Consider the following 12586-nt stretch of genomic DNA (forward strand, 5'->3'; position numbering starts at 1 on the left):
GTTCATATAGGAATTTTACCCTCCAAAAACACCCCATCTTTCTCTTGTTTGAATTTATTATCTTGTGGCTTAAAATTAATTAATTTTAGGTACCGTCATCTGTAGTTGTAAAATTCTCTACCCATCCTGCGATCTGCAATTCGTCCTCGTTAAACCTTGTCAATGTAAACGGCATTAATGGTGAATATCTTTTAAAGTCATACCAACGTCTTAATTATATATTACCTTTATATAGTTAGTTATCTTTAGTTATTTGATTTTTATATTTTAAAAAATTATATAGTAATAAAATTGAAACATCTAGATTCACTTATTCAAACAATATCATTTTTACTAACATAAATATAAAAATAAAAGATAAAAACATAATTTTAACATTTGATGGCGGACGATGTCGATAGTGACGGACGACGACGTCGCTAGCGTTGATGCCGATGCAATTGCCTGGCTAGCTCTGACGACGATAAGGTCCACTCTCACCGCAATGCCACCTGCCTTCACAAGGAGCGTGTTGTCGACCTCATCGTCATTCGCCCCACATCGCTTTGCATCTGCGATGATGCTAACGTAGTTGTCGCTTGGAAATTACGTCGACGTTGATGTAGATGGTGGTGGCTACTCCCCATCTCCTCGCTCCTTTGCCATCTCATTCTCTTGGGAACAGCGCCTCAGAATCGCCAAATCCCTCTCGCACCCCACGTAGCTGAGGACACCTCTGCCCACCCCCTCCTTTGATTCAGTCCCACTCGGAACTCTTCATCACACGCAAGAAATGCTTCGTCGTCTCCCTTGACACGTTTGTGGCCACACTCGACCTTTGTTCGAATGGTCTCTTGCACGACAGTGACAACATGGACGAGCTCTGGTTAGTGCCCGATGTTGTGCTGTAGATGGAGACATCCATCATCGACCAGGTTCGGCTCTTCGACTTGTACGACTCTTGAAAGGCAACACTCCGTCGTGGACACCACAATTTGCTTCCCTTAGACCGAGTTGTTGGGTTTCCTTGGCCATTGACGTGGCCCAGACAACATCTAACGCATCTACGTCGACACTGATTCAGCGACGTTGCTCTGCATTTGCGTTAATGCTAATGTAAATGCCGAGCAACCCTTTCATCACTCGATAATTGCATTGATATCAACATAAATGTAGAGTAGAGAAAGGGCTGCTTGACAATATGTGGTGCCAGAACCGATGCGATAGTAGGGGGAGCGATAGAAGCTTTGGTGACACTAACTTCCGATCGAGGCTAGGATCCACCCAATGGTTCAACGATGAGGCGACCACCATCTTCGCCAAAAACATCGATACAAATACAAAGTGATGCAGAGCAATCAACGATGAGGTCGATAACACCTCGTGGAGGCAGGTGATGACGCGATGAAAGCAAACCTTATCGTCGTCGAAGGCAACTAAGCAACTGTATCGACATCAACACCATAGTTCGCCACCAAATGTTAAAATTATTTTTTTATCTTTTATTTTTGCGTTTCTATCAATAAAATAATTTAAATGTTTCATTTTCGTGACTAAGGATGCGAATATAACTTTTTAAAATATAAGGACATGAACGTCAAAAGTAACTAATCAGTAATTAGCCTTGCTCGTATTTATGCATGTTTTCAATGAGAACAAAAAATGTCGAGCATATTGTTCATAGTAAATTAAAATTAAAAAAACATATAACCATCTTCATAAACTTATAAAAAGATAACAATGCACCTAGAGATGTTATCAAACTAACATACATAGACATGACAAATTTTCTAATTAAATCCAATGATGGCAAACAATTTTGGAAAATTAATTACATAAAGCTAAAATCAATGTTAAAATTTATTTTTATGGTTTATAGAAAAAAAATATATATATAAGTCAACATGTGGCGTGGACCTTCCTCAAGGCCGAACCTGCGCCGCGACGGAGACCACAAAAGCAACAGCCTGCATAATATAATTTGCTTAAGATTAGCCTTCATAAACAGCAATGTCTGACGAGTTTGTTTCGAACAACCCAGCAGCAAATTTTACGTAATTCCCATTCAGCAGTACCCGGTGGCTTTGATGTAATATCCTGACAGACCCGATTTACACCACGCACGCTGTTGCAGATCTTGCGAACCACATCAATAAGGAACTTGTGGTCAAAATAGTACCAGAAGAGATTTATGTGACGGGAAAATATCAGAAAACACAGTAGAGAATTCATGACAAGTGATTGGATATACAATGAGACTTGAATACAACTTTGATATATTTGCTGAAACATGCTAGCAAGAAAATAAAAGAGGGTAAGGTTAAGATATCCTTCCCGGACTTTCTCAGCATCTTCAAAATGTATATTTTTAGCGATCGAGAATCTTGTCATTTTGACCACGAAAGTACATCAATCTCTTACGAGATGAATCAGAAATAGTGCTACAAACACTCCCAACAATGCTTCGGCACTATGCATGTAAAATCACAACACATCTTGTGTGTGTGTGTGTCAATATACAACTAAACTACTGCCACATATAATTTTCTGCAGGTTTTATGATTGAGGAAGATCAAGGCCTTTTAATTGGAAACACAGTTAGCAACAGCACACGCTTTGGACTAGGTCATTGTCAGGCCAAGAACCCTTCAGTGTTCATAGTGATCTTCCAATCTTGATACATCAATATTTGTTGATGCTACTAAAGTCTCAAGCATGTCAGTGTAATCAATGCATTTTATATGTTTTCAGGTTTGCAGATGAATGTTTACTTAATATCCTATTATGATACACATGTTTTCAAGAGGGCGACTCTGATTATTCCTTTGCAATGTAGATGCTCAGGTTTCAAGCATGCCAGTGTAATCAATGTGTTTTATATGTTTTCAGGAGGGCGAGCATCCTTGATCATTCCATTGCAATGTAGATGATCAGATCTCAAGCCACGAAAACCTCTCTAGTTGCAAGGCTGCCTATCTGTACGATCCTTGGATCCTAATGTTAGCAGCATCTAGTGCACTATATGGTCCTTTAAAAAAAAAAAAGAATTCCTGACTTCATAACTATGTACAGTGCACGTTAACCACTAGAATGCCTCCTTAGAGACATCACTCATTGAAGTCATCCTTTTTTATGTCATAGGTTAGTTACAAAGACCATATCCAAGGAGAAATTCAATGAGTGATATTGCATGGTTAAATAACCAGCCATCTCTTCCGGATGCCGTTAAGTGCATGATAAGGAGAACTGGAAAACCTATCACAAACAAGTATTGGGTTGCTAATGTAAATATCAACAGAAGAAATTGTTAAAATAGCTACCGTTCTGTCACGGACAAACTTCTAAACAAGATGTTTGATGTAATGCTTATGTATGTCTGTGTCTTTTGGTATCTTCATGCCTTGTACAGCATGTAGGGGGGACGGCCGAAGGCTTAATAGTCCCATTTTAGTTGGGTTGGTGGCCTCTTTAGGCTTGTAAATAAAGGTTGTGTCATGTGGACACGTGAGAGAGATTTTCGGTCTGTAATGGACCATTTTACCCTTTGTTGTGCCACTGTTCAGAGCTTGTAAAGTCTGTTTGTAATTTGCATTGTCTATGAAGTGTTTTTCGGAGATGTTTGCTTGTGGATCCCGATTGAGGCGTTTTCTCTAGCCCGTTCTCTCTTTTGTTGGTCCTAAGGGACAATGGGAGGTTTCGGGGAGGCTGACCTTTGCGGACGGACACGCAAGGGTGCCGCACGACTTAGGCAAAATCAGCTAAGTCCGTGACAGATGGTATCAGAGCGGGACAAGCACTCATAGAAACACTTAGCATGCAAACGTGGGGGACCTAGCGGGGCTGCGTTGAGGGCAGTCAGCACACGCGCGACCGTTTGGGGGAAAACGGGCATGGAGATGTAGGGAAAAAGAGTCGCTCAGAGGAGCGGGCATCTAACATTGGCATTCAGAGGAATGGCCAACCCTTCGCGCAAGAGGCACCACGAGAACAGGCAAGCTTGGAAGAATTTGGAGCGCACAAAGGTTGGGATGGCTGAGTTTGAGCTACGGCTCAACGTTGACAACTATACTTGATGGTGCTCTAGGCAAGCGAGGCGCTTGGCAAGAATGAGACCATGCAAGGTGGAATGAGTTGCTCAACGACCAAAAGAGTTATGCAAAGCTCACAGAGGTGAGGGGAATTGCTAACTCGAAGAATTTGGTACTCATGCATGGGCTTGTATGCGGACGATGGAATGTTCGTGGCCATCCCAAGGCGACCGAGACTCAGCGCCATGGAGCATTGAAACTTTCTCTTCGGCATGTGAAGGATACGTCCGTAGGAGGCTGAAGTGTGCAACAAGTTCAGCATGTTGCTAGGCCTTGAGGGGCGTAGCGGGGGCTGTATTGACGGGGAGGTGCAATCTAGCAAGTGTGTTTGCAGGAGGCAGAACAATGCACAGTTTGTTCAGTAGATCGGAGTAGTCTAAGGGGATGGTGGTCTCCGAAACGAAGAGATATGTTGCTCCAAAGGGGACAGTTATCCAGGAGGGATAAGTCCCGGCTCTCCAGAGGGAGAATCATGTGCGACGGACTGCACATGTTGAGGAGGAGTACCTCAACAAACAACAACTCCATGAAGCTCGATGGACTGAGAAAGCGGCGAGGAGTCGTCGCATGATCTCGCTTAAGAGAATGCATTGGTGGATGCATTGCGAGATCAAGTGGGGGAGCGACCCAAAGCAACTCAAAGGGAGGCACACTTGGAGTCGATATGGAGATCGGACTCAAGGGAGGGCTGACCCGTGGAATGGTGGGCGCGAGGGCCACCATCGACTCAATGCAAAAACGAGGAGCGGAGCAACTTGGGTGTAACTTGGCGAAGTACTCAAGCCGTTTGAAGGGAGCCAGCATAGAAGTTGGAACATGAAGCAGAGGCACAGTGCTTTCCTTAGACAGAGGTCAAGGACATGAACTCTTGCAGAGGCAAGAGTAAGATCATGTTGTTCCATGGGTCCTTCATTCTGACGGAGCGGACTCATCTTGCATGGTGCCAAAGACGAAGGGAGCTTCGGGGCACATGCACCTTATCTCGGAGGAGCATTTGATGGAGGAACTAACGCGACTCAATTTGCGGAGGCGAAGTTGAGTTCAGAAGGCCTTAGCACGGGGCAAGAGGACGCAGAGGCGGGTACTCTTGAAGAATATGCCACAGTGTTGTCATTCAAGTTGCCATGACGGAAGCGGTGCGCAGCGGAGATTGTGTTGGTAGGGGTAGAGGCCCAGGATCCAGACAATGGTGCACAAATTACAGTGAAGTCGGTGGACTTCGGGAGCTACTAGGCGACGGACTGTCCTAGAGCGGTGCTTCATCTAGGTGTGACCCAAGAGTGGGTGGATGAAGGTCGATTGCCAAAGGAGCGAAAAAAATCGAAGGTGGAGGAGACCCTGCGATGTATTGGCAGAGGCCACACATGGAGGGTTCACAATTCGAGTTTATTCCACAAGGATCAGAATGCAATGGAGATGTCACCAGGAGGCGACATAGTGCAGCGGATCGTAGTGGAACAGTTTGTGGCAATGCGATACACACGACAGTGAGTCCCGGGAGGGACTTGATCATATGGAGGTATGATCGGGAGCTACTGGAAGCTCCACTTCGGTGAACAACACGACGGCAAGAAGGGCTATGGATTCAAGGAGTGAAGGCCATGGTACCGCAGAGGCGGGTCTTCCGGGCGTGCATCGAATTTTGCATCGGATGAAAACCTTGGTCACCAGCATATGGGGGCTGTGTTCCACTAAGGGAAAAGTTCGAATGCAAGTACCAGTGAGTTCCATGGGGGGGACTTGATCATGCAGAGGTATGATCGAAGCAGCTGGAGAGTTGGACTGCTCCAGAGCCCATATTCGCTTAAGGGAGCCCGACAAGTCAGAGGACAAGGTCGAGTAAGCGGACGTTGCTACCAAGGAAGCTAAGGAGAACAGAATCGGTGCAAACTCTACAACGTGATGGCAGAGGCCATGCATGGGAGTTGCAGTCTGTCTTTCCATCGACCAAAAGGCCTGCTTGGAGAACACAGAGGTGTTGAAGTAGGGGGTCGAAAGGGGCGAGGAAGCGACGACGAGTCCAGAGGGACTTAGCTACCCAAAATCAAGCAATCAGTTAGGATGGAGGTGAACTCGGAGGAGTGTCACGGAGGCATATCTACTGATTGTGAAGAAAAGGGATGCAGATGCGAGGCGACGGATAGTAGTGCCATGGGCATGGCAGCGCCATGGTACCGCAGAGGCGGGACTTCCGTGAAGGTCATTGATCCCTTGCTCTCATGGAGGGAGAGCGCTTGGTCGTGAAAGGGGCCGAGGAGGTGGAGCATGCAGAGGCAATCTCCAAGTACCGAGACAAGGCTGAAGGGCAGAGGCCGAGGAACTTCGTAAGACCGGTGTCAACAAGTTTCTCATCAAGATAGCCGTAAGTGAAGGACTTCAGGTCATGCAGGAGTGCACGACCAAGGAACGAAGCAAGCAGTACGTGGTGCTGTACCTTTGCTACTCAGTGGAGTAGGCGGCAGGGTTGATGGAGAAGACGGTACAATCCCAGAGGCGACCTCATCTATCAGAGAATTACTCCAAGTTGGGGTGAAAACTTCTTGCATTCCAGAAGTTCAATGGCATTGAGAAGGTGAATCACAGTAGCTAACTCAACGCAAGGAGTGCAAACACTTCAAGTGCTTCAGAAGTTTGAGCAAAGAGTAGGCGAAGGCCAGTAACCAGCTCGATGCATGAAGTACAACCTCGAGGAGGCGGGCGAAGTCAAGTAACCTTCGCCTTCTCAACTCTTAAGAGGATGGGCGAAACCGAGTACCCCAATTCTCTTATCTATCCAGCAGAGGAGCTCTACACAAGTTCAAAGACCCTTCGAAGATAATGGAAGACAATAGTTGTCAAATCCTCACCAACGGTGATCAGTGCTACTGAGAGTAGATTGTCCGCTTCATTTCCCAACGAAATGCCAATCGAAAGCGGAAGTGATGCGAACCTACTTGGATGTGACAACTAACTGAAAGAAGAGTCAATGAGTAGATTCTGTGGAGGAAGGACCCAAAACTTCAGAAGTTTGCGAGACGATGCTCGTTAAAGCTCCAACAAGCATCCAACCAGTTCAAGCAGCATGAGGAATCTTTGAGAGACCGGCGTAGTAAGGATGGTCTTTTCCTTCATCTGGGGGATCCGCAGGAATCAACAAGGATCAACACAACTCAGCCAACCCCACACCAGAGTCAGAGTCATTGGTGAGTTGCAGCAGTATGGCGGATCAAAATGTTCGACTACTAAAAAATAGCAACGGAGAGCAGCTAGGAGCCAAGAGGCGCATTGTAGCTGGAGCAGAAGATTGAAGATTCAGCAAAGGCGAGGATTTGCAGTGTCGACAAAGGCTTCAACGAGGACGTCGAAGGAATAAGTGGGGGAGAATGTCACGGACAAACTTCTAAACAAGATGTTTGATGTAATGCTTATGTATGTCCGTGTCTTTTGGTATCTTCATGCTTTGTACAGCATGTAGGGGGGAAGGCCGAAGGCTTAATAGTCCCATTTTAGTTGGGTTGGTGGCCTCTTTAGGCTTGTAAATAAAGGTTGTGTCATGTGGACACGTGAGAGAGATTTTCGGTCTGTAATGGACCATTTTACCCTTTGTTGTGCCACTGTTCAGAGCTTGTAAAGTCTGTTTGTAATTTACATTGTCTATGAAGTGTTTTTCGGAGATGTTTGCTTGTGGATCCCGATTGAGGCGTTTTCTCTAGCCCGTTCTCTCTTTTGTTGGTCCTAAGGGACAATGGGAGGCTTCGGGGAGGCTGACCTTTGCGGACGGACACGCAAGGGTGCCGCACGACTTAGGCAAAATCAGCTAAGTCCGTGACAGTTCACCGATTGAAAGCAACATGTACAATTGCATAAGCTGCTCTACGAAAAGCAATGCATCAAATTGATTGAAGATATAGCCGAGTTAATGCCATAAAGAAAATTAATACTGAATGAAAATTGAAAAAATATTGCTAGGTTAAGATAGGATGGTGAACCATGCATTTTTTGCATATAAAAGTTGAAGCCAGCAAAGAACTAATCATGTTCAGTTCCTAAAATTAAACACCAACTCAGGAATATCAAGATCTATCTCCATTGGTGCACTTGCAGATGGTTTCTGTACTGTGTTGGTCATATCCTCTACCTCAACATACACCTATGCCCCAGTGACATTCATAAGGAATAACTTGTGGCTTGTGAATAGCATCTCAATTAACTAAATGTATTCAAAATTTCAATCCCAAAGCTTCCTTTTCACAATCTATTCTTCACCATATCCTCTATTTTAGCATATAATTCATGTCAACGTTAATTGACATGAATTATGAATCATCATAAACAATAAACTATTCTAGAAACACCATGACTTCATCTAGTAATACATCATCACCATCAATTAGCTTAATAGCTGTGAAATCATGCATATAGTTGCTAGAATCACTAAATCTCTTTTAGAACTCCTCTAGAACTATGATCCAGGTTGCACATCCTCACTCACAATATCATATTAGATTGAGGCAAGGTTTGCAGTTTCGTTTACCGATATTGTATGGGTCAGGGCTTGGACCAGTACTGAACTGGTCTACCGAGTATGAAATTTAAGAAAAAAACTAAAAAAATAAAACATGAACCACCTGATATAGAGCATGTACTGCCCTATACCAGGTGGTATCAGACGTGTATGTGGGATCATTCAATACAAGCCCAGTTCAAGCGTACCACCCGATTTACCTTAGTGTGTGTACCGATAACCTAGTGGACAAATAAATACGACCAACATACCGGGTTTGAGGTACATCATCGGTTTGTTAAAATTGTGCATCAGATTTCACCTTCAGTTATTCAGTTTTATATACATTATCAACTAAAGTAAATTGCATATCTTGTATCTACATCCAGATCATGAATTAGAATAATTCTAACCTGCCTTTCAGATATCTATAATGTGAAAATTGACCATGTACCTCCTGAATACAACACATGCAAAAAATCTCATGTTCATCACCAACCTATCCACATATTCATTTTCACGTGATTGCTAAATTTTTAACCCTTTAGGTTAAAGTTTTAAATGAAGTTAAAAAACTGTTGCATCAACAGTACTCAACAAAATTCACCCCAAGTCTCAGCCATATTACTTTCTATTACTCTTGAATACATCTGCAAGTGCTACCAGTCTCACTTTCTGTTTAATAAATCCAAAAACAAGGTTGTAAGAGGAAACTGACACTAACCAGTCTGCAGTCATTCCATCTTCACTAGTAATCGCTCTAAGAACAACCACATGAGAATGTGTTCTTTGGTCTCCCTGAACACCACTGATTCTACTGGTAGAAAAACAGCAAAAGCTTGCCAAATGGAATCATAGAGGCCAGCATCTTTGATTGACTGAATAAAAATCTCATCCACCTACAGAAAAGGTTTGAAGTGAAAACCATGTTGACAACAAATTGATGTTAGGGAATGAACTAAAAAAAGATAACAAGCAACCTGGTGGAGAATCTCGAAGGCATTTCCTTCTGTGACATCCCCCAGTACACGAATAGCAAGGCCAGGTCCAGGGAATGGGTCTCTTTAGAAATGATTCAGGGACATTCAAAATACTCCCCAGTTTTTGTACCTTTAAATTGAGTGGCAGATTGGAATCAGCATTGGAGCATAATTGAGGCTGGATGACAAAAGGTAAGAACAGTTTTATGTGTTTAATGACAAATGCATCATGGACTTGGAACCTATACCTCATCTTTAAACAGGAATTTTAGTGGTTCAATAAGCTTTAGCTTCATATCCTTTGGAAGCCCCCCAACATTATGATGGCTCTTAATTGTGTGAGTGAGTCATTCCACTTCCAGGTGGTGGGCAGGACTCTATTACATCTGGATAGAGAGTTCCCTGGACCAAGAACACTGGTCTTCTTCCCAATTTTTGCTCTAACTCTTGAGCAAAATCATAAAAAATGCATATAAACTCTCAACCAATTATTTTCTTCTTCATCTCAGGGTCTTTAATGCCTTTGAGCTTACCAAGAAATTGCTCAGAAGCATCAATATAAGTGACTGGTAAATGTAGATTACTCTGAAAAGTTGACATGATTCGCTCTCTTTCCTTATTCCTAGAGCAAGGAAAGTTCACTCTTGCTGTTTAGTTGGAGGAGATTAAAAAAATAGTATTTATTTTCTACTGTGCAGCGACACTAAGAAAACATGTAGCCTTAATAGGCCATTGTCAACAAAAACACAATGAAGCCTGTTTCCAATTACCTTGTGAACAAGAGTGGCAGCATCAGTGGAATCCACTCCTCCAGATAGTGCACAAATCACATGCTCATCAGGTCCTACCACGCCTTTGATGACCTTAATTTCTTCCTCAAGTACACCTTGCATCTTCCAATCTGCAGTGATCCCACAAACATCCAAAAGAAAATGCCACAGTGTCTCCATTCCTTGTGTCGAATGAGTCACCTACAAGCAGATTGAAAGAAACAAAGCAATGTAAGAGTGCTATTAGACTATTAGTATCCAACACCAAAGATCATGGACTGCATTGCTATCGGTCTGCTGGGCTGATGAAGTTCTATGTATAATTCCTCACTAATTGTGGAATGTACACCAAACAACTAGAAAAGTCATGAGGAAGGCCAGACATTATAGGAATGAATTCTCTAAACAAATTAGCATATACCAACAGCAACATAATGCACCTTCAAGATGGATTTTTGTAGATCATCACCATTGGTGATTTTAACTCAGTAAAAACTGATATGCAATCAGGCAGAGTTTTTGAAATTGGATCATCTGATAACTGTTGAGAGAAATGAAATAAAAACAAAAAATTTGCTTTTACCAAGGACATAAATAATAAACACGATAGTCTTGTCAGCTCGATCCAAGTAGATATAGGGAGAAGCTTCTTTTACAAATTCTTCACTCAAAATTATGTTAGAAGATAGTTTTCACTCAAAGTTACATTAGAAGATTAGTAGAAAAGTTACGTTAATCAGTTAAGAGAGGAGCAATTAAAAACTGAATCTACGTCAAAATCTTAGCTCTACAGAACAGGATAAGACGAATGTCTGCTTACATTGCCTTGCCTTTTTTTCTTTTTTGGTTCTGTCCTATCGCTCAATTGAAGTTAAATTGACGAGACAAAATACACCATATTTTGTGTAAAAGGTTAAAATCAAAATGATTCTGAACATGGAAACCTTACCAACAAGAACAAATTACATGACTGAATTAGTGGAGCAAAACACAAGTCACAATCTATCAAAAACTCATGGTAGCAAGACTTATATGTTATGACACAATAAGAAGCGATTAGAAAAATCATACAGAAGTCTATGATTCTTATGATGCCTCTGGTCAGGGAGAGGCCACAATACCTTACTAAATAGGATGCAAGTAAAATGAAGGGTCAAATTCAATTATATACCGTATCATACTTAAAGCAGATAGAAGCCGCAATGAAAACAAATTATGCCTAATTAAACACAGTGTTACTTATGTACGAACCCAAAGATAATCAATTCATAGTTTTCCTTGTTTCTGACATGACCTAAGTTCCAAAACAGGAGTATATGTTAATGTTCATAGCAATATTTCACAGCAGAAGCCACTTTTTTTGGTCATAAGTATTTTCCAGTGCAGACCCATAGCCCGCTAGAATCATAATGCAAGTCCTCCTCATTAAACCGAAGCAGATCCAAATTACTTGACCTATGAAAGGAATTTCTATGACAATCTATACAAAATAGCTACAGAGAGTAATAAACCAGAGAACGACTTCGAAAGATTACCTCTGGATGATACTGAAGACCATAAATCATTCCAGAGTGATTCTCGATCGCCGCCACTGATCCCTGCAGGCTCCTCGCGACCAATGAGAAACCCTTCGGCAATTTCACTGCCTCATCGCCGCGGCTCATCCACACGGTCTGATGCCCACCGATGGCCTCCGGCCCATAAAGTCCCCACTCGCCCTCGGCCACCGCTATCTCCATCTTACCATACTCCTGCCTCTACCCGACGGCGACCTTTCCCCCGAGCTCCTGGACGATCAACTGCATCCCGTAGCAGATGCCGAGCACGAACACGCCGTTCTCCTCAGCGTACTCGATGAATCCGTCGGGGAACGAGGGTGCTCCGGCGACGTGGACGGAGTGGGCGCCGTCGGAAAGGACGACGGCGCGAGGCCTCAGCTTGGCGATGGAGCCGGATTCGGCGGGTGATGAGGTGCGTGTACTGGGAGCCGTAGTCGAGGATGAGGACAAGGTTTCCCGCCCGGCCGGGGGTTCCACCGCAGGAGGCCTTCGATTTGACGATGCTTTCCATCTCTCCGGCGGCGAGGATTAGGGGTTGTGGTGAAGGAGGGAGCTGATCGCCACGAAAGGAGCGACAGCAGGTTAGGGATTTTATAATCATTCTATTGGCGGGAACCACCGTGGATAGGGGCTGTAGATCCTTTTTTATCAAACAGATCACGTCCGTTGATATGAAGGATCAAGAGAGGTCCGTCCTCAGATCACGAACCTAACGGCCCCCACCGAT

General features: G+C 43.5%; 1 pseudogene; it reads right to left on the reverse strand.

The window, feature by feature from the left end:
* Positions 1–1661: 1661 nt before the first annotated feature.
* LOC135635300 (uncharacterized) lies at positions 1662–12411 on the reverse strand (annotated as a pseudogene).
* Between the last annotated feature and the right edge of the window lie 175 nt (positions 12412–12586).

The sequence above is a fragment of the Musa acuminata genome, chromosome BXJ1-1, assembly GCF_036884655.1.
Source record: "Musa acuminata AAA Group cultivar baxijiao chromosome BXJ1-1, Cavendish_Baxijiao_AAA, whole genome shotgun sequence".
In the NCBI taxonomy this organism is placed as follows: Eukaryota; Viridiplantae; Streptophyta; class Magnoliopsida; order Zingiberales; family Musaceae; genus Musa; species Musa acuminata.